The sequence below is a fragment of the Bos grunniens genome, chromosome 16, assembly GCF_055505025.1.
Source record: "Bos grunniens cultivar Pamir isolate PY7600 chromosome 16, Bosgru_T2T1.0, whole genome shotgun sequence".
NCBI lineage: Eukaryota > Metazoa > Chordata > Mammalia > Artiodactyla > Bovidae > Bos > Bos grunniens.
The window spans coordinates 68,334,343-68,360,527 of NC_141180.1; the positions used below are offsets into that span (position 1 = coordinate 68,334,343).

Here is a 26,185-nt window from a genome sequence, read left to right on the forward strand (position 1 = left end):
TTTAAGATCCACATTTTGGTAATTTTATTAAGTTAGAAATTAAACACTTGCTGGTTAAAGTGCATGACTGACTATGAACAAAACGGTGCTTAGAGACCCTTTCAAAGTACATCGTCTCTGCCTTGTTCAACACTACCTTTGCCAAACCATACACGGAGCAAAACGAGGGAATGCCTGAGACACATCTGTGCTGCCAGCCACAGAAATGATAAAGGGTCAGAGATAGTATCTGAAAGACTTGGAGAATTCCAGCGACACATTTTAGGCACTCCAATTGTGAAAGTTACCAGTAAAGGTTTCATGATAAAAATGCAGGAGTTTTCTCTGGCCCTTTGAACAAAGAGTATAATCTCACTGTTTTATGTATCAGGCTTCCCTGGTGGCTCAGACGGTAAAAAAACCTGCCTACCATTCAGGATACCCAGGTTTGATCCCTGGGTTGGGAAGATGCCCTGGAGAAGGGAATGGCTATCCACTCCAGTATAAGCATTAAATCTAGAAATGACATTACAGCTAACTTGTTTTAGCCCTGACTCAGTTCTGAAGTGATACACATGCTCTTGGTGACAGATAGGAAGACATTAATGAAATTAATAATTTAGGCTTAGTTCATTCATTGTTAATATTGGCATGGCCATTTGCTGATATTCATCTTGGTAAAAGCAAATCAAGAAGAGAAATCAAGAAAATAAAAAGAATAAGAAAGATGAAATTATACCGACAGTCGATCTCATTCTGTCTTTCAGGTGCTTTGACCTTCCTGCAAACCACCTCTGTATCTCTTTCTTTCCCCAAGTAATTTATCATCCTAGTGACCTCTGCATAAATATATTATGATCTATGTCTCCTTATGAGAAAAATGTTCAAAGCATTCAAGCGTTTGTCTTTTTGTAAAACCTTTGGTCATTTGAAAATGTCAACAAGTCTATGTGTTGGTAGGCATTACACGTATGCATGTGTAAATAATACAAGCACATGCATGTTTATGTATGGGCTTCCCAGGCAGCGCTAGTGGTAAAGAACCTGCCTGCCAACGCAGGAGACGTGAGTTCGATTCCTGGGTTGGGAAGATCTGGAGAAGAGCACGGCAACCCACCCCAGTATTATTGCCTGGAAAATCCCATGGACAGAGGAGCCTGGCAGGCTACAGTCCATAGGGTCACACAGAGTCAGACACGACTGAAGCAACTTAGCATGCATGTTTATGTGTATTTTTATGCATTCACACATGTATACATGCATATATATAGCTGTATATACTGTATGTAATACCTATTTGAGGGGGTCTATATCCACATCTTTATCTGTAGCTGCAACTATTTTACATAGATAAACAAAACTGAATTCTTTTCAGGTCTTGAATTCCTTGGGATCACCCAAGGAAAATGCAACTGTATACAGACACAAAAAAACAATGTTACCAGCAGGGTACACATTCACCTCCACGTCACCAATTAAGAACCTTGGCTATCCTTTATATTGGTCAGCAAAAGCATTCGGTTTAGAAAAATATTAGGGAAGTATTACAATTCAGTTCTCTGGTGGCTCAGATGGTAAAGCGTCTGCCTGCAGTGAGGGAGACTGGGTTCAATCCCTGGGTTGGGAAGATCCCTGGAGAAGGAAATGGTAACCCATTCCAGCACTTTTGTCTGGAAAATCCCATGGACTGAGGAGCCTGGTAGGCTACAGTCCATAGGGTCACAAAGAGTCGGACATGACTAAGTGACTTCACTTTCACAGTTCAGTTCACTCAGTCAGTTGCGTCCGATTCTTTTCGACCCCATGAACTGCAACATGCCAGACTTCCCTGTCCATCACCAACTCCCAGAGTCTACTCAAACTCATGTCCATTGAGTCAGTGATGCCATCCAGCCATCTCATCCTCTGTCGTCCCCTTCTCCTTCCACCTTCAATCTTTCCCAGCATCAGGGTCTTTTCCAATGAGTCAATTCTTCACATCAGGTGGCCAAAGTACTGGAGTTTGAGCTTCAGCATCAGTACGAAATATCATCGTTTTCCCTATTGTAATAAACAGAATAAGATACATTAATCTTCCTCTGTTTTTATCTTCAAGTCAGGCCAGAGGAAGTGCCTTAAGACAATAGGTCTAGACAGCCTGCCCACTGTTTTTCTTTAGTTTGGTTGTTTTGCATGTTTTGCCTCTGCAGCCTTCACACACAGCACAGTGAAGGGAATCACATCTCTCTCTTCCTTCAGTTATTCTCAAGAGGAGAGAGACAAAGGACCTGTAGTCCTGGAGATGGATCCTGGTGTTACTGGGGTATGTGGTGGGTGTGGAGGTTGGGATGACATTGGCATGTGGATCACTGAAATGGCAACCCACTCCAGCACTCTTGCCCGGAGAATTCCATGGATGGAGGAGCCTGGCGGGCTGCAGTCCATGGGGTAGCAAAGAGTCGGACATGACTGAGCGACTTCACTTTCTTTCTTTCACTGAGTAAGAAGGCATTTTATGGGTATTGATCTAGCTATGTAGCATTTCTGTCTTTTCTAATGTGTACTTCAATACTACTTCCTGGGAAGAGGGGCTTTCCTTGACCTTGAGGTTGCTGAAGATTTATATGATGGAAAAGTCTTCATAATTAAGGTCCAGTCCCAGGAATAAAAGCAAGGAGAGCTCTTTTTTTGTGGCTACATATACTGATCAACCCCACCACTTTTTTTATTGTAGTCATCACAGCCCTTTGTGACTGGCATAATTTCCAAAAGGAAGCAGAGACCATGACTGAAAGGATGTTAAAATATTTTATTGACCATAGGGCATCTCTGTGCCCTAGGAGTCAGGCAATACAATTTAACTCAGAGAGCCCAGATTTCATAAAATCTCATGAGCCAAAATAGTATCATCTCTTCCCTGGATGCTCCCTGATGCTAGCCCTTCTCATTTCCATAATAAAACAAAAGGAAGGAGAGAATTTGACATCTTATCTAAGAATCTATTGCCTCCTTCAGTGGTTTAAAATTTGTAACACCTTCAATATATTGTGTCTCGTGCTCAGAATATCCCTAGGCCCCTTTTAAGTAAGGCTTGCTTGGGGTATGTGTGTGTGGGAGAGGAGGTTCAAGAATACTATTTGTGAATTAAAAAGAGAAAGAAAAGGAAAGCCTTTCCACAAATTTCTGACCTTTCACCATTATTACGCCTGGGAGAAATTAAGTTTGACTGCAGACAGAGAATGGGAAAGCAATTTAGCAAGTTCAAAAGCGCACTGACCATTTAATTACTCTTAAATTATATTCTACATAAGGATTAACATTAGGCCTCCACAGCATACAGTCCCTACTTTGTTAACTGTTTAAATATATCTTACAACTTGTAACAGAGCTGCAGGAGAATATATAAGTCAGTGAGTAGTCAGGACAACGATTTTAAAATATCTCTAACATTTTCAACTTCTCTTGTTACTCTACCTTAAGCTTTATCTGTTTCCCTTTATTAAAGTAATAAATGGTTATTGAATTCCTACTAAATCCCAAGCACTTTGCACAGTATGAAAGATATAATAGTAAATAATATAAATAAAGGTTTTGTGTCCCAAAAGCTCACGATATTTAGAGAGGCACCAAAAAGCAATGGGCATTTCCAGTATGATATGTGCTTTGATAGGGAGGGGCAGTTTCTTAAAGGATGACATTTTTAAAAGGCACCTAATACCAAGGGGGAAAGGGGACTGAGAGGAATTGGGAGATTGGGATTGACATATGTACACTATTCATACTATGTATAAACTAGATGGCTAATAACAACCTTCTGTAAGCCCAGGAAACTCAGTGCTCCATGGTGACCTAAATCAGAAGGAAATTCAAAAAAGGAGGGGAAATATGTATATATATAGCTGAGTCATTTTGCCATTCAGCAGAAACTAACAAAACATTATAAAGCAACTATGCTCCAATAAAGATTAATTAAAAATTAAAAACAAAATCAAAAATGCATCTAGACAAAACTGTAGGAGTTATGAACAGTTTTATAGATGAAGTGACATCCAAGCTGGATCTTGAGTGGTAAGCCTTTAACCAGGTGCAGGAAGGTGATGGTTTGAAAAAAAAAAGGAGCAAGATAGGGTAATAATGAGAGAAGCAATGCTTTACTTCAAAATATCAGAGAATCCAGTCTTGGTCTAAAGATTAGGGAGGATCCCCTGTGGAGAAAGATGAAGTTAGAAGAGACAGTGTTCATAACTGATGGAAGAAGAACCTCGTGAAGGTCTCATGGGGGTATAGAGCAGCTGAGGAATGGGTTTGAAGCAGGACCATTACATTTTAATGTGAGGAAAGAATAAAGAAGAATACAAACAAATTTAAAGGTGCAGTGGCAACAAGTTGAAAGAATTCACATGCAGAGGTTCCAATATCTATGTGAACAAATATTATAATCAATATTTATTGATTACATTTTATATCTCAATCACAGTATTGGAATTCATCTAATACTCAGAGCTTCCTGCAATAATATATTACCAATGTGTAGATAAAAAAAAACTCAAAGAAGATAGTTTGTCCAAGATCACACAATCAAAATGTGTCAAAGATATGAATTCAGATTCGCTAAACTACATGTTTATTTCCAGTTTCCTCCAACAAAGTAGAAGACACAATTCTCTGCTGTGAGAGTGAGAGGGTAATTGAGACAGAACTTGGAACAGAATAGAAAGGGATCAAAATTCTCACTATCTTTTCCCATTCTAACTGCAAGGGCTCCCAGGTAGGGCAGCAAATGGAAACAGACTGTGTCACCAATCATTTGGAAATCTCAAGATTTGCTCAATAGCTCAATCAAGTGTGGATATGAAAAAAGTAGGTGGTAGAATTGATCTAGGATAGAAATTCTTCCAGGTAGATGGTTTCTTAGCTCAGGCTGCCATAATAAAATTTTGTAGACCAAGTGGCTTGAATAACAGAATGAAAAAGCTGGCTTAAAAGTCAGCATTCAAAAACAAAGATCATGGCATCCAGTCCCATCACTTCATGGCAAATAGATGGGGAAACAATGGAAACAGTGACAAACTTCTTTTTCTTGGGCTTCAAAATCACTGCAGATGGTGACTGCAGCCGTGAAATTAAAAGACGGTTGCTCTTTGGAAGAAAAGCTATGACAAACCTAGACAACTTATTAAAAAGCAGAGGCATTACTTCGCTGACAAAGGTCCGTCTAGTCAAAGCTATGGTTTTTCCAGTAGTCATGTATGGATGTGAGAATTGGACTATAAAGAAAGCTGAGCACTGAAGAATTGATGCTTTTGAACTGTGGTGTTCAAGAAGACTCTTGAGAGTCCCTTGGACTGCAAGATCAAACAAGTTAATCCTAAAGGAAATCAACCCTGAATATTCACTGGAAGGACTGATGCTGACACAGAAGCTCCAATACTTTTGGCCACCTGATGCGAAGAGCTGACTCATTGCAAAAGACCCTGATGCTGGGAAAGATTGACGGTAAGAGGAGAAGGGGACAACAGAGGATGAGATGGTTAGATGGCATCACCGACTCAATGGACATGAGTTTGAACATGCTCCAGGAGATGGTGAAGGACAGGGAATCCTGGCATGCCGCAGTTCATGGGGCTGCAAAGAGTTGGACATGACGGAACAACTGAACCACCACCACCACAAATATTTCTCAGAGTTCTGGGAGGCTGGGAAATCCAAGATCCAGGGGGCTAGCCAGTTCAACTGCTCAGCGAAGGCTCTCTTTTTGGACTGCAGATAGCCACCTTCTCACCGCATCCTCACAGGGCAGAAAGAGAGAGAGCACTGGGTCACTCTTCCTCACCCAGCAAGGACACTAAGCCTCCATGTGGCCTTGCAGAGCGACCTCATCTAGGCCTCATTATCTCCCAGATGCCCCATCTCCAAATACCACCACACTGGGTGTTACGGCACCAACACAGGCATTCGGAGGTGACACAATTCAGTACACAGTAGATAAAGAAGAAATATAATTAAACATATGATTTTAAAAATATTCAAAAGCTGGACCATGAAAGCTTACAATGCATGGGAAATGAAGACCAGAGGGTTTATTGTAAGGGAGAACACGGAGGCCTGATGGAGTGACAGCATATTACAGCAGGAGCCGCTCAGCTTAAATAAAACAGATGGAAGATTGGATGATTGAATTGACTTTTTAATTTTTAGTACCTGCCATACTGATTTTTAGTCAATATCTAAAAACAAATAAGGGTCTGCATGCATATTTTCTATTGGTAAAAAAAAAAAAAACCACACATGTTTGGAGTGTGCTCTGCAAACATACTTGAGGGGAGAGAAAACTCACGGTCAGAAAGAAGCTGGCAACTTTGAAGGAGAATGAATGGCACATGGAGTTTCCAGGAGAGAAGGTGAACAACAGGAGCTGAAAGAGATCCCCGTGGGCTCCCCAGTAAAATCGTACCTTGTGGCTAGTGCCAGAGAAACACAGGTGACTCTGGAGACAAAAATAAAATCCCTACCATCTGTAAGATACACTCATTGTATGGAAACAATACGTCTCACTAGATAATGAGGTTAACAATTTCAATGAATGATTGAAAGACGTTTTTAAAAAGAATAAAGAGGTCAGTAATCATTGAAGAAAATGTGATAAATATGAAGCCATAATCTAAAACAGCATGCTAAATTAACAGGTTTTTTTGATTCCATCAACCTTCACTAAGATGTCACCTTCTGCCTGCTGCTTCGCCAATTATATTCTCTAAGGAAATGGATTAGCAGGGAAGGGAAAAGTATTCAATCATTTTAATCGCTATTGGGCATTTTTAAATTGTCAAATATAATTTTGTCCAGTAAACTACTTATTTAATTGAAATTAAGAATACAAAAATGATTAATCTTTGTGGTGTTCAGAAATAACACTGAACACTAAAATCTAGTGGATTTATGCTGAGTTATATTGAAATATATCACTGAATAATTTAGCAGTTCTCAAAATGTGGTCTGCAGAGGGCCACCCAAACCCTCTCGTGGTGAGCAAGGTCAGAGCCATCTTAATAAAAGACTAAGATTGTCATTTTCACTGTGTTGACCTTTGCACTGAATGTGCAGAACAGAGATGGGTTAAACAACTGTCACTTTAGAATGAATGGATGTGGTGGCACCAAACTGGACAGCGGTTACTGTCTTCATGCCAACACATCCACTTCTACTGAAGGATGTCCTTGATGAAGCAGAAACACGACTAAATCTGGACCCTTTTTAACATTCTGGGTGGCGAGTTGGGAAGCACACACAAGGCACTTCTGTATGTAAAAGTATGATCGTTGTCATGAGGAAAAACATTTGTGCAATTGTTTAGTTGTGAGCTGAACCTTCTACTCTTTTCATGAAACAGCATGTTTACTGCAAAGAACGACTGGCAGGCAAATATTATTCAGACAAGAATATCTGTCAGAGATTTTCTCAAAAATGAACAAAGTGAGCCTGTCACTTAAGGATAACAACTGACAATATTTATAGCCAATAACACAATTTAAGCTTAAAGTAAAAGCTTCCACTAGCTTGACAACTTTCCGATACTTCCACACTTTTCTGGTAAATTTGGTAGCAATGTGAATGAAACGTCTTGTATAATAAAGTTCATGAGTATTTGGAAGACTGCAAAGCTCAACATAACAATATTTCCTGCAGCTGGACTCACCCAGCTGCGGTCCCCAGTAGGTCTGCCTGCCCTTCCTGCAGGATTTCATGTTTCCATGGCAGAAACACCGGTATTGGTCTCCTTGTGAGAACACACTCTCACCTTGTCTCTCAAAATAAGGAATCCTGAGTTTCAGCTAGACAGCTTGCAGGCAACCAGCAGTCTTGGTCTCACTGCCTCCCTTGTCTCTAAGTACTGGTGAGCGAGATGCATACCAAGGTCTGTTGACGTGCAGGATGGAGGGGTTCTGGGGAATTTCCAGGAAGCTTCATCAGAGAAGAGGAAATATGCCCTTCTCCTTCTCTTTCCCTGTTCTACCCCCTCGGGCACAGGTCTGAGACCTGCTGCAGTGACCACAGGGAACTGCTGGTTGAGAGTCACTCCCTTGGGGTGGCTGAACAGAGCACAGGAAAGGCCATGGTTCTGATGACCGTGGGGCCAGAACTCCCGCCCTGGAAGGCCCACTCCTACAATTCTTTACACGAGAAATAAACTTTTCATTATATTTAGATTTTCTGCCACACAGAGCCATGCCCAGTCCTAACAGAAACACTTTTTTTTCCCCCCAAATGATAATAACACAAGGCTATTTTGAGCCACAAAACTTGGAATGGAAACTTGATGGTAACCATATAAAAGTAAAAATGGAAAGGAATTACTGCAGATTCAGTGTGGGACATCCCTGTTTCTAGATATGTGGTCACTCCTCTGCTGCAGAAATATTCTTCACTGTCCATATTCACCCGCAAGTCCCCTGCCTTCCACCATGTCTGTAAGGCTCTCTTTCCTCCTCATCTGGCTCTTCACTTAGATGATCTCCTCTGGCTGACTCCATGTGACTCAAAATTCTTTTCGCTTTTATCTTGTCCAACAGTTCACGCCTGTCTTCCTCCCACTCACTCAGACCCACAGCATCCCAATTCTCAAGCAAAAATGCCATCAGGGTCCATTCTAGTACTTTCATCAGTGAAATTACTGCAGAGGTAATTTAAGCAATTCCATTAGGAGTCAGCAGCTACCATACACTGCTAATAGTATTTCTCTTTCTGCTCTGTATTAATCAAGAAGGAGGGAAAATGCAACTGTGAAAATTTAATGAAATCAGAAAATCCTGCAGATTTTAGCAGAGTTCCTGTGTTTCGTGGAAAATGCCCAGAAAGGGATGAGTGCCGACACGGGTGAAGGTCCAGAAGCATCTCTCCTAACACAGAGCTCCACCTCCAGCAAGCCAACACTCCCAAATCCTGCACTTCTAGCTCTGGCCGATGCCCGCAGACACGTCCCTCCAGGCCTGCCCTTGCTTCCTGTGCTTTTTTATTTCTCTCTTATTAAACTGTCATGGGGTGCAGCTTCTTTCATTTAAGAAGCAACATAAAAAGTCTGCATTTTCACTGTCTCACCCATAGCTTTCAGTTGATGCATGTTCTCTGAGAACTTTACTATGGTATCCACAGCCTCCTCTTTAACCCCAATTACTGCAATTATCCATCAGTTTTCACATGGTTGATGGAACTGAGAGCCCAGCCTGACAGCTTCTTACCTCATCTTCATTATTTTTCATCTCCATTCAACCATGGATACTTGGAGCATATTTGAACGCATCATTATTGAACACTTCACCCCTTAAGTCTTAAACTCCGATTTTCTATCACCAGCAGCTTTTAGCCTTACATCTTTATCTTCTTCACTCCCACTGCAACTACCTTTTAAGCCTTATGAGAGAATTCTAGGAAAAGAAGGCAGAGCGAAAGATCTTCTGTTCCTCTCTTCCTTAAAAACAAACCAAAACATAATTAGGAGAAAAACAGAAAAGACCACCTCCTCTTCAATAAAAACTCTTGAAAGTCCATAACTTTGGATGAAAACACACACATAGAGAAGAGTTTCTCTTATAATTTCTCTTATATCTAATTTCTCTTATTCCTCATATAATAATAATCATATGAGGGCACCAGAAGTTCACACAATGTCTCAGCAGACCCCAGGCGGTGTGTACAGTGCACTGAGTATGCTGAGCCACATCCCAAGTTAAGAGGTAAACAGTGGTCCAGTTAGAATAGCAAGGTGTTCACATGGTGTGGCAGAGGCAGCCTCTGAGATGCCTCTGTGTTGCAAAGAAGTGGCCAGGAAAGTGGAACTGAAAGAGGAAATATATTTAAAAGCTGTCTGCCATGGGAGTGACAGCACAGAGAATAAAATATGGGAGCAGGTAGCCTGCAACTGCTGACCATTCCCACTGGAGAAGGAAAAAAGATCTTAGTACGCCTATGTGTGCACATGTGGACGGGCCTGTGTGTGCATGTGTGGACAAATACAGGCGTGTGCACGTGCACACATATGTATGCATAACCACCTACAAGCTTGTGCACGTGCACACCTAAGTATGCACACCCACCACCCCCACCCAGTCAGAAATGTTCCAGACTTCACAGAGCCCTGATGGACATTCCTGTGACCCCAGAACACAGGAGGGAGAGAGGAAACTTTGGACAAGGCTGGCTGAATTCCAAAACCTGCAAGCCCACCCTTTTCTCTGATATCTGGTCCAACTCTTCATGGTTCTTTTCTTCTGCTCGCCTTTCCAAGAGGAACAATATTAAGATTAATAGAAAGACACGTAGGAAAGGAGGCAGATGCAGAGAGGAATACACCACACAGAAGGCAGATGAAGATCATTCATCAAAAAATAAAGATAATAAAACAGGTGATGCTGTCTGCATGCCTGACTCTGCACAAGACTGGACTGGAGCTCCCAGCGCCCAGCAGCGTGGCTGGTGCCTGCTAGGTGTCCCAGCCAGGCTTGAAGAGTAAAGAAGTTCTTTGTCTTTCTAAAGAATGAATGGATAAAGAAGATGTGGTACATATATGTAATGGAACATTACTCAGCTATAAAAAGAATGAAATAATGCCACTTGCAACAACATGGACAGACCTAGAGATTTTTATGTTAAATGAAGTAAGTCAGAAAGAGAAAGACAAAACTTTGGATTTTCTAAAGTGGCATTTCACATACTATTGGTTTCTTTCTGAAAATGATTTATTGGGCCTTCTTGGATTTCCTGACGTGATGCAAACATGTGGGGTTTTCTGTGCTAAATTTAATTAAGAAAGGTCTTTTCAAAAGTCTAATTAAATATGGGGCTTCTCTGGTGGACCAGAGGTTAAGACTCTATGCTCCCAATGCAGCGGCACCAGCTCAGTCCTTGATTGGAAATAAGATCCTGCATGCCACACAGCTCGGCCAAAATAAATAAATAAGATAAAGAGATGCTATAAAAAAAAAGTCAACACATATTTGTTGAGTTCTTACTATGTGCAGATCACTCTGCTGGGTCTATCATGGATGTAAAAATAAGATCTCATGTCAGTGTATGGTAAAACCAATACAATACTCTATAGATAAATAAAACTGGAAAAAAAAAAGATCTCATTTTATTTGAAAGATACACACACGCCCAATGTTCATAGCAGCAGTATTCACAATAGCCAAGACAGGAAAGCAGCCTAAATGTCCATCAACAGAAGAATGAATGGATAAAGAAGGTGTGGTACATACATATAATGGAATATTACTCAGCTATAAAAAGAATGAAATAATGTCATTTGCAGCAACATGGACGGACCTAGAGATTTTCATATTAAATTAAGTAAGTCAGAGAGACAAATATCATATAATATCACTTATATGTGGAATCTAAAATACGATACAAATGAACTTACAAAACAGAAACAGACTCACTGTTAAAGAAAACAAACTTATGGTTATCAAAGGGTAAAGGGAGTGGGGAGGGGATAAACTAGGAGTTCTAGCAGATACAACCAGGTCCTACTAGAGAGCACAGGGAACTATACCCAATCCCTGTACGAAACCATAATAGAAAAGAATATGAAAAAGAATATAGATGGATATGTGTGAATGAATCATTTTGCTTGCACAGAAACTAAATGCAACATTGTAAATCAACTATATTTCAATATATATAAACAAGACCTCATGTAGTTGAATATTCACTCTTTAATTAAATTCTTAATTTTAAATAGTTTCTTCATTGGTCTAGGGAAGAGCAAATGCTATTTCCTACTCACCACTGCATTTCAGAATCTATTCTAACAGTAAAACTATTTCTACCACCCCAAATATAATAGTAGACAGAACCAGTAGATAATTCAAACTCTTTTAAATAGTACAAGTGAGCTGAATTTCTTTTAAATTTAATAATAAATGAACATTGTAATGAGTTTGTATGGAGACAGATGGTTACTAGACTTACTGTGGTGATAATTTCATCATATATGCAAATATCAAATCACTATGCAGTACACTGAAAATTAATGTAATATTGTACGTCAACTGTATTTCAATTAAAACAGTTTTTAAAAGATACTTAATTCCTCATTTCAGAATAAATAATAAATGGTCATGGTAAATGGAAGTTCATTCATTTATCTCTTCATTCAATAAGTACTTATAAAATGCCTTCTATTTGGAAGATTCTATATTATATTAGGCAGTTTGGAAGATCCTAAATATGGCACTCAAAGTATAGGTGATATTTGACTGTGCTATATTTTAAATTTCTCTTTCTAAATGAATGCAGCTTTATTCACAGTTTAATATTAGAGGAAAGGGGAGATTTCTGGTTTCTGGTTCCATATGCGAGGAGTTTGGAAGTTGCCACTCCCTCCCAAGAACAAGTGAAAAACTGAATAGACTGAAAAATCAACAGCTCTTCTTGGAGAGAGATGAAGACACAGGCAAAAACGCTGCCCCAAGACCAGAAAGGCAGTCTGTCACATACAGGGAGACATAGTTTACTGAAGCAGAAAGCATGAGCGTAACAGCCATGGGACCCACGCTGGGGTGGGAACTCCACAGTGTCCCTAATGAATTGCTGGAGACTGTGGGGACAATGCTGAAAGTTAAACATTCCAGGTAAACAGAGTCACAGGCATTCCCTACAGTTTCGTGACATTACCTCCAGGACCTCGACAAGGCTTCCACAGTAAATATCAGAGAAAAATCTGCTTGGGCTTCAGCAGTGAGAGGGGGCGAAAATAACCATCTGGAGTACACCAGAGTACTCTGTTCTTAACAGGGCTGCCCTCAGGGGAAACTAGTTAACCTGAGTCTGTCCTGCTGGGGGATCGTCAGAGCGAAACTGAGCTGAGAAGACAAATACCCAACTCCAGCCCACTCTAGCCATCCTGTCCCACCTAAGAGGGGAGAGAAAACTCAGGATCACTTGTGGGGCTCACATAGCCCAGAGGCATTAGCTCATTGAATTCTGAGATCTAATCACAGGGCTATAGGACGCTTCCCCTCCCACCCCACCACCGTGTTACTAAGGCTGATTTATTGCAGGTCTTTTTACCTGGTACATTATGTCTCACCATCAAAATAAAAACAATGCAAACCAAAAGGCAAAAAAACAAACAAAGAAACCTACAATCTGAAGAGAAGGAGAACACATCAGATCCAGATATGGCAAGGATGTTGGAACTATGAGACTGGGAATTTAAGACAACTGTGACTAATATCGGAGAAGTCAATGGCACCCCACTCCAGTACTCTTGCCTGGAAAATCCTATAGACGGAGGAGCCTGGTAGGCTGCAGTTCATGGGGTCGCTAAGAGTCGGACACGACTGAGCAACTTCACTTTCACTTTTCACTTTCCTGCATTGGAGAAGGAAATGGCAACCCACTCCAGTGTTCTGGCCTGGAGAATCCCAGGGATGGGGGAGCCTGGTGGCTGCCGTCTTTGGGGTCACACAGAGTCGGACACGACTGAAGTGACTTAGCAGCAGCAGTGACTAATATGCTAAGGGCTCTAAATGGGCAAAGTAGACAGCAGGCAAGAACAGATTGGCAATGTCAGCAGAGAGATGGAAACTTTAAGAAAGAACTGAAAAGAAATGCTAGAGATAAGCAGACACTGTAACGGAAATAAAGAATGTCTTAGAGAGACTTGTTAGTAGGCCATGCACAGATGAGGAAAGACTCTGTAAGCTTGAGGACATGTCACTAGAAACCTCCAAAAGAGAAAAGTAAAGAGAACAAAGACTGAAGAAAAGAGGACAGAATATCCAAGGACTGTAAGACAATCACAAAATACATAACATACGTGTATCGGGAATATCAGAAGGAGATGGAAGAGAGAAGGGAACATGAAAATAATGGAAAAAAACAGTGACTGAGAATTTCCCCAAATTAAAGTCAGACACCAAAACACAGATCCAGGAAGCTCAGAAAACATCAGGGTAAATGCCAACACAATCTACATGTGGGCATATCATCTTCAAACTATCAGAAAATCAAAGATAAAGAAGAAATCTTGAAAGAAGCCAGAGAAAAATAACACGTTCCCTACAGAGGAACAAAAATAAGGATTACATCCAACATCTCAGAAACTTTGCAAACAAGAAAGTGGAGTGAAATATTCAAAGTTCTTAGAGGAAAAAAAACCTCCAGCTGAGATTTATGTACCCTTTGAAATTATCCTTCAAAAGGGCAAGAGAAAGAAAAACTTTCACAGACAGACCAAAATTGAGGGAATCTATTGCCAAGTAGACCTGTCTTACAAGAAATGTCAAAAAAAAAAGTCTTTAGAGGGCAGGAAAATAATATAGGTCAGAAACTGGTTTGATGCATGATACAGGATGCTTGGGGCTGGTGCACTGGGATGACCCAGAGGGATGGTATGGGGAGGCAGGTGGGAGGGGGGTTCAGGATGGGGAACACGTGTACACCCGTGGCGGATTCATGTTGATGTATGGCAAAACCAATACAATATTGTAAAGTAATTAGCCTCCAATTAAAATAAATAAATTTAAATTAAAAAAAAAAAAGAAACTGGGATCTACAAAAGAAAGGAAAAACATCAGTGAAGAGTCAGAGAAGATAAAAAATTTTATTCCTCATATTCTTAATTGATCTAACAACTAACAGTATGTTTAAAATAATGGCAACAATGTATTTGATTACATACACTAATGTCTATATTTTATATACATGTGTGCTTAAGGGTGCTTATATACAAATGAAATGAAAGTAAGGAATGCTACAAAGGACTGAAGGGAGGAAATAGGGTCATTTTGTTACTATAAGGTGCTCACACTGTCTATGAAGTGGTGTGGTGCCTTTCCAACATGGGCTTGAGTGAATTATAAATGCATACGGAGAATTCTAGGGCAACCACTAAAAAAGTTCAAAAAGAAGTATAACTGATATGCTAAGAAAGGAGAGAAAAGTGGGATCTCAGAATGCTCAATTAAAACCAAAAAAGGCAATAAAATAGTGGAAGACAAAAACAGGAACAAAGAACAAAGACAGCAAATAAAAAAGAGTAACAAATGTGGTAGAGATTAATCCAACTATGTCAATATTTGATACATGGCAGTACTTACATTATTAGTGTTCAGTTTACTGAGAAGTCAGGAACTGGCTAAAAATAGCATTTTTACCATATTTACCATATTGCTCACATAGTTACCATATAATACAATTTTTCTTCATTTTATGTGACTGTTAGAAAAATGGGATTTATGAGAAGCAAAATAAAGAAAAATGCCTTTTAAAAATCAATTTTAATAAAAAAACTCTAGTTCTTTTGATTATTCAGAATCTCCCAAGGTATGTTCCTTGAAAACCTTCCTCCAAGATACAAAAGGTAGTTCAGGAGGAAATATTTTTGTGGTTAAATGGGTTTAGAGAACGTTGCATTCTATAAATTCTCTTCTAAGAAATTTACAATACAAATGAGCAAATCAAAGAATCTGAAAAGTCACAGAGTAAAGAAAGCTTTTTTTAGCCCTATGTTATGCAAATGTGTAAAGCATAAATAAATTTTGGCAAAAAATGTGATCTTGTAGTTCAAAAGCACAAGATCTTAAGATGGTGAAGTGGCCTTAGCTCAAGATGAACACAGTCTTGCCTGCCCCCATGGGCTGTCTCTACTGCCCATGGAAAGGTGCCCCCTTCCTATTTAAGGACTGGCCCGTCCATACACACCTAGTTGCCATCCCGTGCTATTTTCTCAAAGACTTCATTACTACGTCATCAATTTTCTATTGCTGTCTTTATCAATTGATCCATTATGAAAACATCCTTTTGTAATCCCATTTGGGGAAAGAAATTAGTTGAAGAATGTTGAGTTGCCACCCATTTCTTTGCTCCCCTGTTACAGCACAATTCTTGGAAGTTTTTATTTGACATCTCTTCTTGATGATGTTGCACAATCATTTTTCAACCTGTTTAAATCTGGCTTCCTCTCACATTGTTCTTGCTGAATTGTTGTTGTCAAGCTCTCAAAAATTTCCATGTTGCAAAATTCTGTAGACGTTTTTATAGTTCTTTTCTTACTTTACACTCAACAGTATTTCACCTACTTTGCCACTCACACCTTGAAACACTCCCCTTTATTCCCTGCTCTTTTGCTTTTCTCCGTGTCTCACCTCAGCCGGCTCTGATGACTTCACTGCAGCCACCTGACCTTAGAATGTTTAGATTTCCCCACTTTCAGTTCACCTTCTGTTTTTCTAACGTCTTACTTGATAATTTCATTCATTTCCATGGCTTTAAATAATGCCTATGACTAGATTTGGGCTATTTTTTGGGCTCCAAAATCACTGCAGATGGTGACTGCAGCCATGAAATTAAAAGACGCTTACTCCTACTCCTTGGAAGGAAAGTTGTGACCAACCTAGACTGCATATTGAAAAGCAGAGACATTACTTTGCCAACAAAGGTCCGTCTAGTCAAGGCTATGGTTTTTCCAGTGGTTATGTATGGATGTGAGAGTTGGACTATAGAGAAAGCTGAGGGCCGAAGAATTGATGCTTTTGAACTGTTGTGTTGGAGAAGACTCTTGAGAATCCCTTGGACTGCAAGGAGATCCCACCAGTCCTGGGTGTTCATTGGAAGGACTGATGTTGAAGCTGAAACTTCAATACTTTGGCCACCTGGTGTGAAAAACTGACTCATTTGAAAAAAGAAAAAAGAAACCCTGATGCTGGGAAAGATTGAGGGCAGGAGGAGAAGGGAATGACAGAGGATGAGATGGATGAGATGGTTGGATGGCATCACCAACTCGATGAACATGGGTTTAGGTGGACTCCGGGAGTTGGTGATGGACAGGGAGGCCTGGCGTGCTGCAGTCCAAGGGGTCACAAAGACTTGGATACAACTGAGTGACTGAACTGAACTGAACTGAATGACTAGATTATGAGTGCCAGATGTACAACCCTGGTTCCTAATTCTGTCCAGAGCTCTGAATTCTTAGAGCCAGCTTCTTCTTGACATGCTAGCAAATATGCCACGTCCATCTCTAAGGTCACAAGCCCAAAAGGAGCTTTCCCACTTCATCCCAACTTCTGCTTCTGGGTTAGGTATTGCAATAATCTATGCTTCCTTCCACCCAGTGACTCTAGACAAATACTACAGTGCCGGGAGCCGGCGTGAAGACCTCCACCCGTGGCAAAGGTCATGAGGAAGGAGGCTCGACATACGCAAAGGCGGGATCGAGCCTCAGGAGTCCCCTTGGAAATTCTCGAGCATCTACCCCCAAAACCAGAGCTTGCCTACTTTACTACTTTGTGCTCTCACCTACACCTCTGACTTTCCGGGGGGCTGTCCCCCACCACCTCCTTAGGAGAAGGAGTTAACTTAGAGCTCTAGTTAATAATAATTCCTGGGCGTGATAGGATTGTTTCAACCTACAAACTCCTCTGAAGGTTCTCTAGCCTGCCTGACAGGCTTGTCCGGCCACATGTGATTGCTCACAGCCTCCCAACCATGAGAGGCACGAGATGCTTTAAACCTTCTAAAAACAGGTTCTTTAGAGAAGTTAGAAAACTATTAGCATAAGTATAGTGGGCTGATTAGAAATTGTATTGGTGAAGGGTTTTTCATTTGTTGAGTCAATGTTTACTGCTAAGTCTCCACATCCCCTGCCCGTATACACATTAATGAATATATAGAAGAAATAAGTATTAACCTTTGATATTAATCACGTTAGACCTTAGGCTAAGCAAATTCTTTCCTTAATTAAAACCCACTACACCCTCACCCCACAGGAATGTAACTTTATCTGGTACCTTCGGAAGGTGGCGTCTGTTTCAAAAATAATCACCCCTGGAGAAATAAGTGTTCTTGTTGACTGACCGTTGTCACAAGGAGAGGGTCATAAATTGTCAGCAGGCCCCCCTGGCCAGAAGATGATGTAACACCCCTAAGACCTCTGTATACATTTGTATGAAGCACCTGACTTTAATAAAAGTCAGGACTGCTGTCCCCGCGTGACTTTTGTATAACATCTCAGTGTATAAAAACAGACCCTGGAAAATAAAGAATGGGATCAGTTCCTCGAAAGACTGGTCTCCCCATGTCGCTCATTCTCTCACCTTCTGGCTGAATTATCTGGAATGTGGAGGCTCGTCAAGCCTACTAATTATGCCTGGGCTTCTAAGATCTGACCGGGGAGGCCTTAGTGTCTCCTCTCCTTCGGGAGAACGGGAGGACGCCTGCGACCTATGTAGGTGACGTAAATTCCTTGCCTTGGAATTATTAGCTTTCCATGTAAACCAAGCTATTCAGCCTCTTTTCTCCACTGAATTTTCCTACTGAGCTATCCTCATTCTATTACTCTTTATATCTCTGCTGCTGCTGCTGCTAAGTCACTTCAGTCGTGTCCAACTCTGTGCGACCCCATAGACGGCAGCCCACCAGGCCCTGCCATCCCTGGGATTCTCCAGGCAAGAACACTGGAGTGGGTTGCCATTTCCTCCTCCAATGCATGAAAGTGAAAAGTGAAAGTGAAGTCGCTCAGTCGTGTCTGACTCAAGAGTACTGGAGTGGGGTGCCATTGCCTTCTCCCCTTTATATCTCTAATTAATATCTAATTAAAGCCAGTGTATTCGCCAACTCTGTCTCCCCTTCGAACTCCCTGGATCAGCCGGGGCTGGACCTTGGCACTGCAGAGTCATCCTCTGTCCTCCTTCCCTCAGCCCTCACATCTAAGTCATTAACAAGACCTGCCTATTTCCCCCCCGAACACCTGTGCACTTAAACCTGTCCACTTTTCTGCATCTGCAAGTCTACCACCTAAGTTCAGTCTCTTGCCTGGGCTGTTGCTATTGCTTCTTAGCTGATGGATTTCTCCTCTTGCCTCATTCAATCAATACTCCCCATAGCACAGGACTGACATATGCAAATCCGGCTGACTCACTCCACATCTCGCTCATTAAAACCTTCAATGGTGGGCTCATTAGCTTGGAACAAGCACCGCAGACAAGGCCGGCTGGCAGCAGTCTCCTCTTGTTCCATTCACCCCATTCCTCACTGCCCGTAGGCTTTTCTGCTTTCTGTCCTCTCCTTGGAAACACACTCAACGCTTCCCCTTCTGCTCTTTCCCTGTGGGTTGTTCTTTTCCTATTTTCCACTCAGCTGACTTCCTTCATAGATCCTCTCCAATGGCACCTCATCCTCTCCCTGATGATCCTGCTGCCTGCCCGTCCACCAGATCTTAAAGCACCCCCACATTTATGCCCCTCAAAGCACACCAGATGGTCTACATGGATGGCGTTTACTATCGAGGGGTGATTGTGAGCTGGGCGGGGTGTGACTTGGGTCTTGTTGGTCTTCTCTCCACACACACCTCACACACATCCCTGAGGACAGAGGCCCCTCTGTCTAGCGGACCACTGGAATCCCAAGGCCCAGGGCAGCGCTGGCACGAAAGAGCTCCTGGATTAGTATTTGTTGGCTAAATTAATGCATGATCCTCATGATCAACAAATAAAGACTTCCAAAAATATGTGACTGTTCTTCTGTGTCAACTCAGAAGATATAATCCTGGTGCCTTTCAGTGGGAAGTGAGTCTAAGGAGGCCAGCCCAGATTACAATAAGTGAAACATGGACCTCCAGAGGTGAGACACACCTCTAATGCACCTGAAGTTTGAGAGTGGAAATAATTTAACACCAATTTTGGCAGGAAATTTCAGATATAAGATGCATCTCATGGCATCCCCATTTCATTTTCAAATCACAGCTTTAATATTGTGAATTAAAAACCCTGGACTCCAAAGAATTCTTTCCCCTCGCCCTTTTCACATAAATCTTTTCACTAAAATGTAATTTAGAGTTGAGCCACTAGAGGGCACTTTAGCTCTTTAATAGGCATGCCCTTTTAAAAAATGGCAGGTTATCTATCAAAGGCAAGAAATAATTTCCCTACAAATATTACATCCTTGATTCTGACACTTTTAAATCTCCAGGTCCAAAATCCAAACGACCTATTTCTAATTCAGGAAACTGACTTCACTAACTTGTGACTGAATCTTATTTAAGTTGTCGTTACAACTCCGAATCTGACTTCAGTTCCTTGTGAAGATATCACAATACTACCCATTTTAAGCTAATGATTCACAGTGAGGGTGAGCTCACCCTCATGCCAGAGAATTTTCAAAATGTGCATTTTTGAGCCCCATTCCGGTTTCCCTGGTGATTCAGAGGGTAGACAGTCCGCCTGCAATGTAGGAGACTTGGGTTTGGTCTGTGGGTTGGGAAGATATCCTGGAGAAGGAAATGGGAGTCCACTCCAGTATTCTTGCCAGGAGAACCCCCGTGGACAGAGGAGCCTGGTGGGCTACAGTCCATAGGGTTGCAAAGAGTTGGACATGGCTGAGCAACTCCATTTTCTTTTCTTTCTTTCTATTATGATTCATTAAATTACAGCCACCACGGATGTAGCATTAGCTTATGAAGTTTTTAGAAGCTCCCAAATGCTTCCAATGTACTCTTGGATGAGGACAAAGGCCAATGCTTTCAACTAGCCTTGCAAAAATATGTGTATATACAAACATATATATATATACACATACAGACATATATATACAAACACACACACACACACACACACACACACACACACACACACAAACAACTGTGCCTCAAAAGAGACAAGAATCAGGATCCCCACCTCTCGCTCGCTGCCCAGGAATATCCACAGGAGTCAAGGGCATTTTCTTAAGGCACAGTCAAGAAATGACTGTGCAAAGGTTGCCACAAAATACTGCAGTTCTGTTTTCAGTCCTGATGGGCCCTCTGTCAGGGTCCTTATTCCAGAGGTGAGAGGTCACACTGGCCTGCTGTGGATCCACACCACCCTGTGAAGCTGAGAACCACGTCCGCTGAGCACATGGAGCACAGGTGAGCCCGGCTGGACTGAGGGGAACGGTATCTGCCACTCTGCCACTTCCCTCACCACCACCCCACCGCCTCTGATTCCCTCTAGATGAAACCCCTTGATTCCTACAAAAATGCCAGCTGAGCCAGCAACACCGGGAGCTCCATCTGCCTGGCAAGCTTGCAAGTGAACATACTTGTTTTTCCTGCAAGACCCCAAGCAGAAGAGCTGCATGTGTTTTTCTCTATTTATCCCAAGCCTGGCAGCCAACTCACCCAAGGAGGGAACAGGAGAGCAGCATCTTCAATGCACTTCTCTTTGAATCTGTGGGTTTTTTCCTGAGAAAAGGATGAAGAAAAATGTGTCCACTGCAGGGCACCATTCCCACATTATTCTAACCTAGAACGCATGCTAACTCACGCGGTCACATCAGGAAGCGCGGGACAGGCCCGTGCTTTGAAAAAAAGGAGGGACCGTTTACTCTCCTGACCTTCCAGGCTATCATTTCAGCTGCGGAGCCTCTCCCCTTCATCTACAAAATACAGAAGCACAAATATCAGAGCTCTGCGGGGCCTGGACAGACAGGACATCGTGGGTGATGTGGTCGGTTCCCCGCATCCACCCCACCTGTTCCCTCTGCTCCTTGCTGGTCCACTGAGGCCGGAAAGCTGACCTCCCCTCTCCCCCGACCGCTCCCCTGGCACCTAGGCCTCTGGCATGAGTCCTCTTCTGTCCACCAGAGGCAGAAACTGGACCAGGAGCAAGACGCCCTGTTCCTGCAGCTCGGCCACCTCTGCTGAGAGGCGAGGTGTCGGAGCTGGAGGTCTCCTGCAGCAGACTGAGTCTGCTGTCCGGACTTTGTGAAGTCAAGTGGGCCTTAGAAAGCATCACTATGAACAAAGCTAGTAAAGGTGATGGAATTCCAGTTGAGCTATTCCAAAACCTGAAAGATGATGCTGTGAAACTGCTGCACTCAATATGCCAGCAAATTTGGAAAACTCAGCAGTGGCCACAGGACTGGAAAAGGTCAGTTTTCATTCCAATCCCAAAGAAAGGCAGTGCCAAAGAATGCTCAAACTACCGCACAATTGCACTCATCTCACACGCTAGTAAAGTAATGCTCAAAATTCTCCAAGCCAGGCTTCAGCAATATGTGAACCATAAATTTCCTGATGTTCAATCTGGTTTTAGAAAAGGCAGAGGAACCAGAGATCAAATTGCCAACACCCACTGGATCATGGAAAAAGCAAGAGAGTTCCAGAAAAACATCCAGAAAAACTATGCAAAAGCCTTTGACTGTATGGATCACAATAAACTGTGGAAAATTCTGAAAGAGATGGGAATACCAGAACACCTGATCTGCCTCTTGAGAAATCTGTATGCAGGTCAGGAAGCAACAGTTAGAACTGCCTCTTGAGAAATTTGTATGCAGGTCAGGAAGCAACACTTAGAACTGGACATGGAACAACAGACTGGTTCCAAATAGGAAAAGGAGTTCGTCAAGGCTGTATATTGTCACCGTGTTTATTTAACTTATATGCAGAGTACATCATGAGAAACGCTGGACTGGAAGAAACACAAGCTGGAATCAAGATTGCTGGGAGAAATCTCAATAACATCAGATATGCAGATGATACCACCCTTATGGCAGAAAGTGAAGAGGAACTCAAAAGCCTCTTGATGAAAGTGAAAGTGGAGAGTGAAAAAGTTGGCTTAAAGCTCAACATTTAGAAAACGAAGATCATGGCATCCCGGTCCCACCACTTCATGGGAAATAGATGGGGAAACAGTGGAAACAGTGCCAGACTTTATTTTTCTGGGCTCCAAAATCACTACAGATGGTGACTGCAGCCATGAAATTAAAAGATGCTTACACCTTGGAAGGAGAGTTATGACCAACCTAGATAGCATATTCAAAAGCAGAGACATTACTTTGCCAACAAAGGTTCGTCTAGTCAAGGCTATGGTTTTTCCTATGGTCATGTATGGATGTGAAAGTTGGACTGTGAAGAAAGCTGAGCGCCGAAGAATTGATGCTTTTGAAGTGTGGTGTTGGAAAAGACTCTTGAGAGTCCCTTGGACTGCAAGGAGATCCAACCAGCCATTCTGAAGGAGATCAGCTCTGGGATTTCTTTGGAAGGAATGATGCTAAAGCTGAAACTCCAGTACTTTGGCCACCTCATGCGAAGAGCTGACTCATTGGAAAAGACTCTGATGCTGGGAGGGATTGGGGGCAGGAGGAGAAGGGGACGAAAGAGGATGAGATGGCTGTATGGCATCACTGACTCGATGGACGTGAGTCTGAGTGAACTCCGGGAGTTGGTGATGGGCAGGGAGGCCTGGCGTGCTGCGATTCATGGGGTTGCAAAGAGTCGGACACGACTGAGCGACTGACCTGATCTGATCTGATCTGAGGCTAGTGGTCTGGCATCAGGGTGAACCTCGGAGGTGGGAGCCCTCCTAGGTGAGCGCTGAGTCTCTTCTGCTGAATACAGACCTACTAAGCGCTTAACAGGGTTTGGGGCACTTAAACATTATTTGAAAGATGTTAGCTATTCAGTTCATTTCAGTTCAGTTGCTCAGTCATGTCTGACTCTTTGCAGCCCCATGAACTGCAGCATACCAGGCTTCCCTATCCATCACCAACTCCTGGAGTTTACTCAAACTCATGTCCTTTGAGTCGGTGATGCCATCCAACCATCTCGTCCTCTGTCGTCCCCTTCTCCTCCCGCCTTCAATCTTTCCCAGCATCAGTGTCTTTTCCAATGAGCTAGTTCTTCACATCAGGTGGCCAAAGTATTGAAGTTTCAGCTTCAACATCAGTCCTTCCAATGAACATTCAGGACTGATTTGCTTAAGGATGGACTGGTGGGATCTCCTTGCAGTCCAAGGGACTCTCAAGAGTCTTGTTAGCTATTATTATTATTATTTATATTTGACCTCTTTTAACTTTTAAAATTGAGATATAGTTCATGTACAATATTATAAATTACAGATGTACAGCATGCTGCTGCTGCTAAGTCGCTTCAGTTGTGTCCGAATCTATGCGACCCCATAGATGGCAGCCCACCAGGCTTCCCCATCCCTGGGATTCTCCAGGCAAGAACACTGGAGTGGGTTGCCATTTCCTTCTCCAATGCATGAAAGTAAAAAGTGAAAGTGAAGTCGCTCAGTCATGTCCGACTCTTAGTGACCCCATGGACTGCAGCCCACCAGGCTCCTCCGTCCATGGATTTTCTAGGCAAGAGTACTGGAGTGGGCTGCCATTGCCTTCTCCGGGTGTACAGCATAGTGTATCACAATTTTAAAGGGTATATTCCATTTGTAGTTCTAAAATACTGCCTATATTCCCTGTATTATACAATACATCCTTGTTATTTGTTTTATACACAGCAGTTTGTGCCTCTTAACCACCTATCCCTATCTTGCCCCATTTCCTTCCCCCTCCTGTGAGTCTGCTTCCTTTTTGTCATATTCACCAGCTGGTTTTATTTTTTAGATTCCACATATGAGTGATATCACATACTTGATCTTAGTCACATTAAGCCCAAGTTTCCCTCTGTACAGTGGTGACCTGCTACCTGACTGCCGTGCAGATAAAATCAGAAAATATATGCAAAGGGCTTAGCACAATGTGTAAGAGCTCAAACAATTTATCTATAATTATCATTTTGATTTGGTTCCATTGTAATTTTTATTATCTTTGTCAAGGTATAAATTATTTTGACATGAGTCTTTTAGGATTTAGCTAAAAAGTAGCTCAGTGGTAAAGAATCCACTTGCCAATGGATCAATACATGGGTTTGATCCCTTGGTTGGGAAGATTCCCTGGAGAAAGAAATGGATTCTTCTCCCAGTATTCTTCTTCCCAGTATTCTTGCCTGGGAAATCTCATAGACAGAGGAGCCTGGTGGGCTACAATTCACCGGGTCGCAAAAGAGTCGGGGTCACAAAAGAGTCGGACATGAGTTAGCAACTGCTGCTGCTACTGCTGCTAAGTCGCTTCAGTCGTGTCCGACTCTGTGCGACCCCATAGATGGCAGCCCACCAGGCTCCCCCGTCCCTGGGATTCTCCAGGCAAGAGTACCGGAGTGGGGTGCCATTGCCTTCTCCGGAGTTAGCAACTAAACAATAACAAAAATCTTGTGTACCTGATAACACTATGTTTAAGAGCACTGAACAAGTGTGTGCCCATGTCTAAACTATTGATCTGTCCCAGATTTCTAAATGTATAATACATTACACAGAAAGTCAGGCTAAATTAAAATAATAATGTTTCTCAAAAATTAATCACCTGATTCTGACCTACAGAACTTTACCTTGGACTTTGCTCTACAACCACTAGAGGGCAGACAGATACAGTAGAAAATCAGTACCTACCAGACAAGGCACGAGATTCTTGGTCTGTCTGCTTTTTGAACATGGGTAGAAGTCACATTTTTTCAGTTTTTCCTGTGGCAGCCACCAATGAAAAGAGTAGAACAATGACTCTTCGTATGTAAGGGAACAAATTTTAGCTAAAATATGATGCATTTGTTTTAGCTTATTAGTTTCATAAAATTGATAAGCACATTTTCCACCATAGACCTATATAAATTTTAAAGCAAAACTATGTAACAACACATGCATGGATTTGTTTTAATTTGGAAAAGAATGAAACCATCCATGAATCGTTAGAACAAGGCAGAAGCGCACCTTGGTACCACAGTGACCACATGTAGTGCCTGGCACACAGGGGCCTGGGAACACGTGAATGGGCCCTGCTGCCAAGTCGCTTCAGTCATGTCCGACTCTGTGCGACCCCAGAGATGGCAGCCCACCAGGCTCCCCCGTCCCTGGGATTCTCCAGGCAAGAACACTGGAGTGGGTTGCCATTTCCTTCTCCAATGCATGAAAGTGAAAAGTGAAAGTGAAGTCGCTCAGTCGTGTCCGACTCTTAGCGACCCCATGGACTGCAGCCCACCAGGCTCCTCCGTCCATGGGATTTTCCAGGCAAGAGTACTGGAGTCGGGTGCCAGCGCCTTCTGCGATGAATGGGCCCTCTGACCCACCAAGTGCAGTTGATGCAGTGCTCGGGATTTAAAAATTGGGTAATACATGAGACTTGTAAGAAAACTGGCTACCAACTTTGAAACAAAAACCGCTTTTTCACACACACACACATTAACAAAACAAACCCCCCAAACAACAAATATTTACTGGGATTTTGACTGAAGGGTATCAATAAATTTTCTTAAAATTGCCACCTTTACAAGGATGAATTGTCTTAAGATCCATGAATTCAATATATCGAATTGTTTTGAAAATGTTTTACAATGTTTTACATAGAATTCTTGTAGAACATGTTT

The 26,185-nt window shown here is 42.1% G+C and overlaps 1 long non-coding RNA gene across 1 annotated transcript; it reads right to left on the reverse strand.

The window, feature by feature from the left end:
• On the reverse strand, positions 1-25,294 carry LOC147356960 (uncharacterized). Its single transcript, XR_015143688.1, has 2 exons — positions 25,218-25,294; positions 1-2,019 (listed from the first exon to the last, which is right to left on the reverse strand). It is a non-coding gene; the product is annotated as an uncharacterized LOC147356960 (long non-coding RNA).
• Between the last annotated feature and the right edge of the window lie 891 nt (positions 25,295-26,185).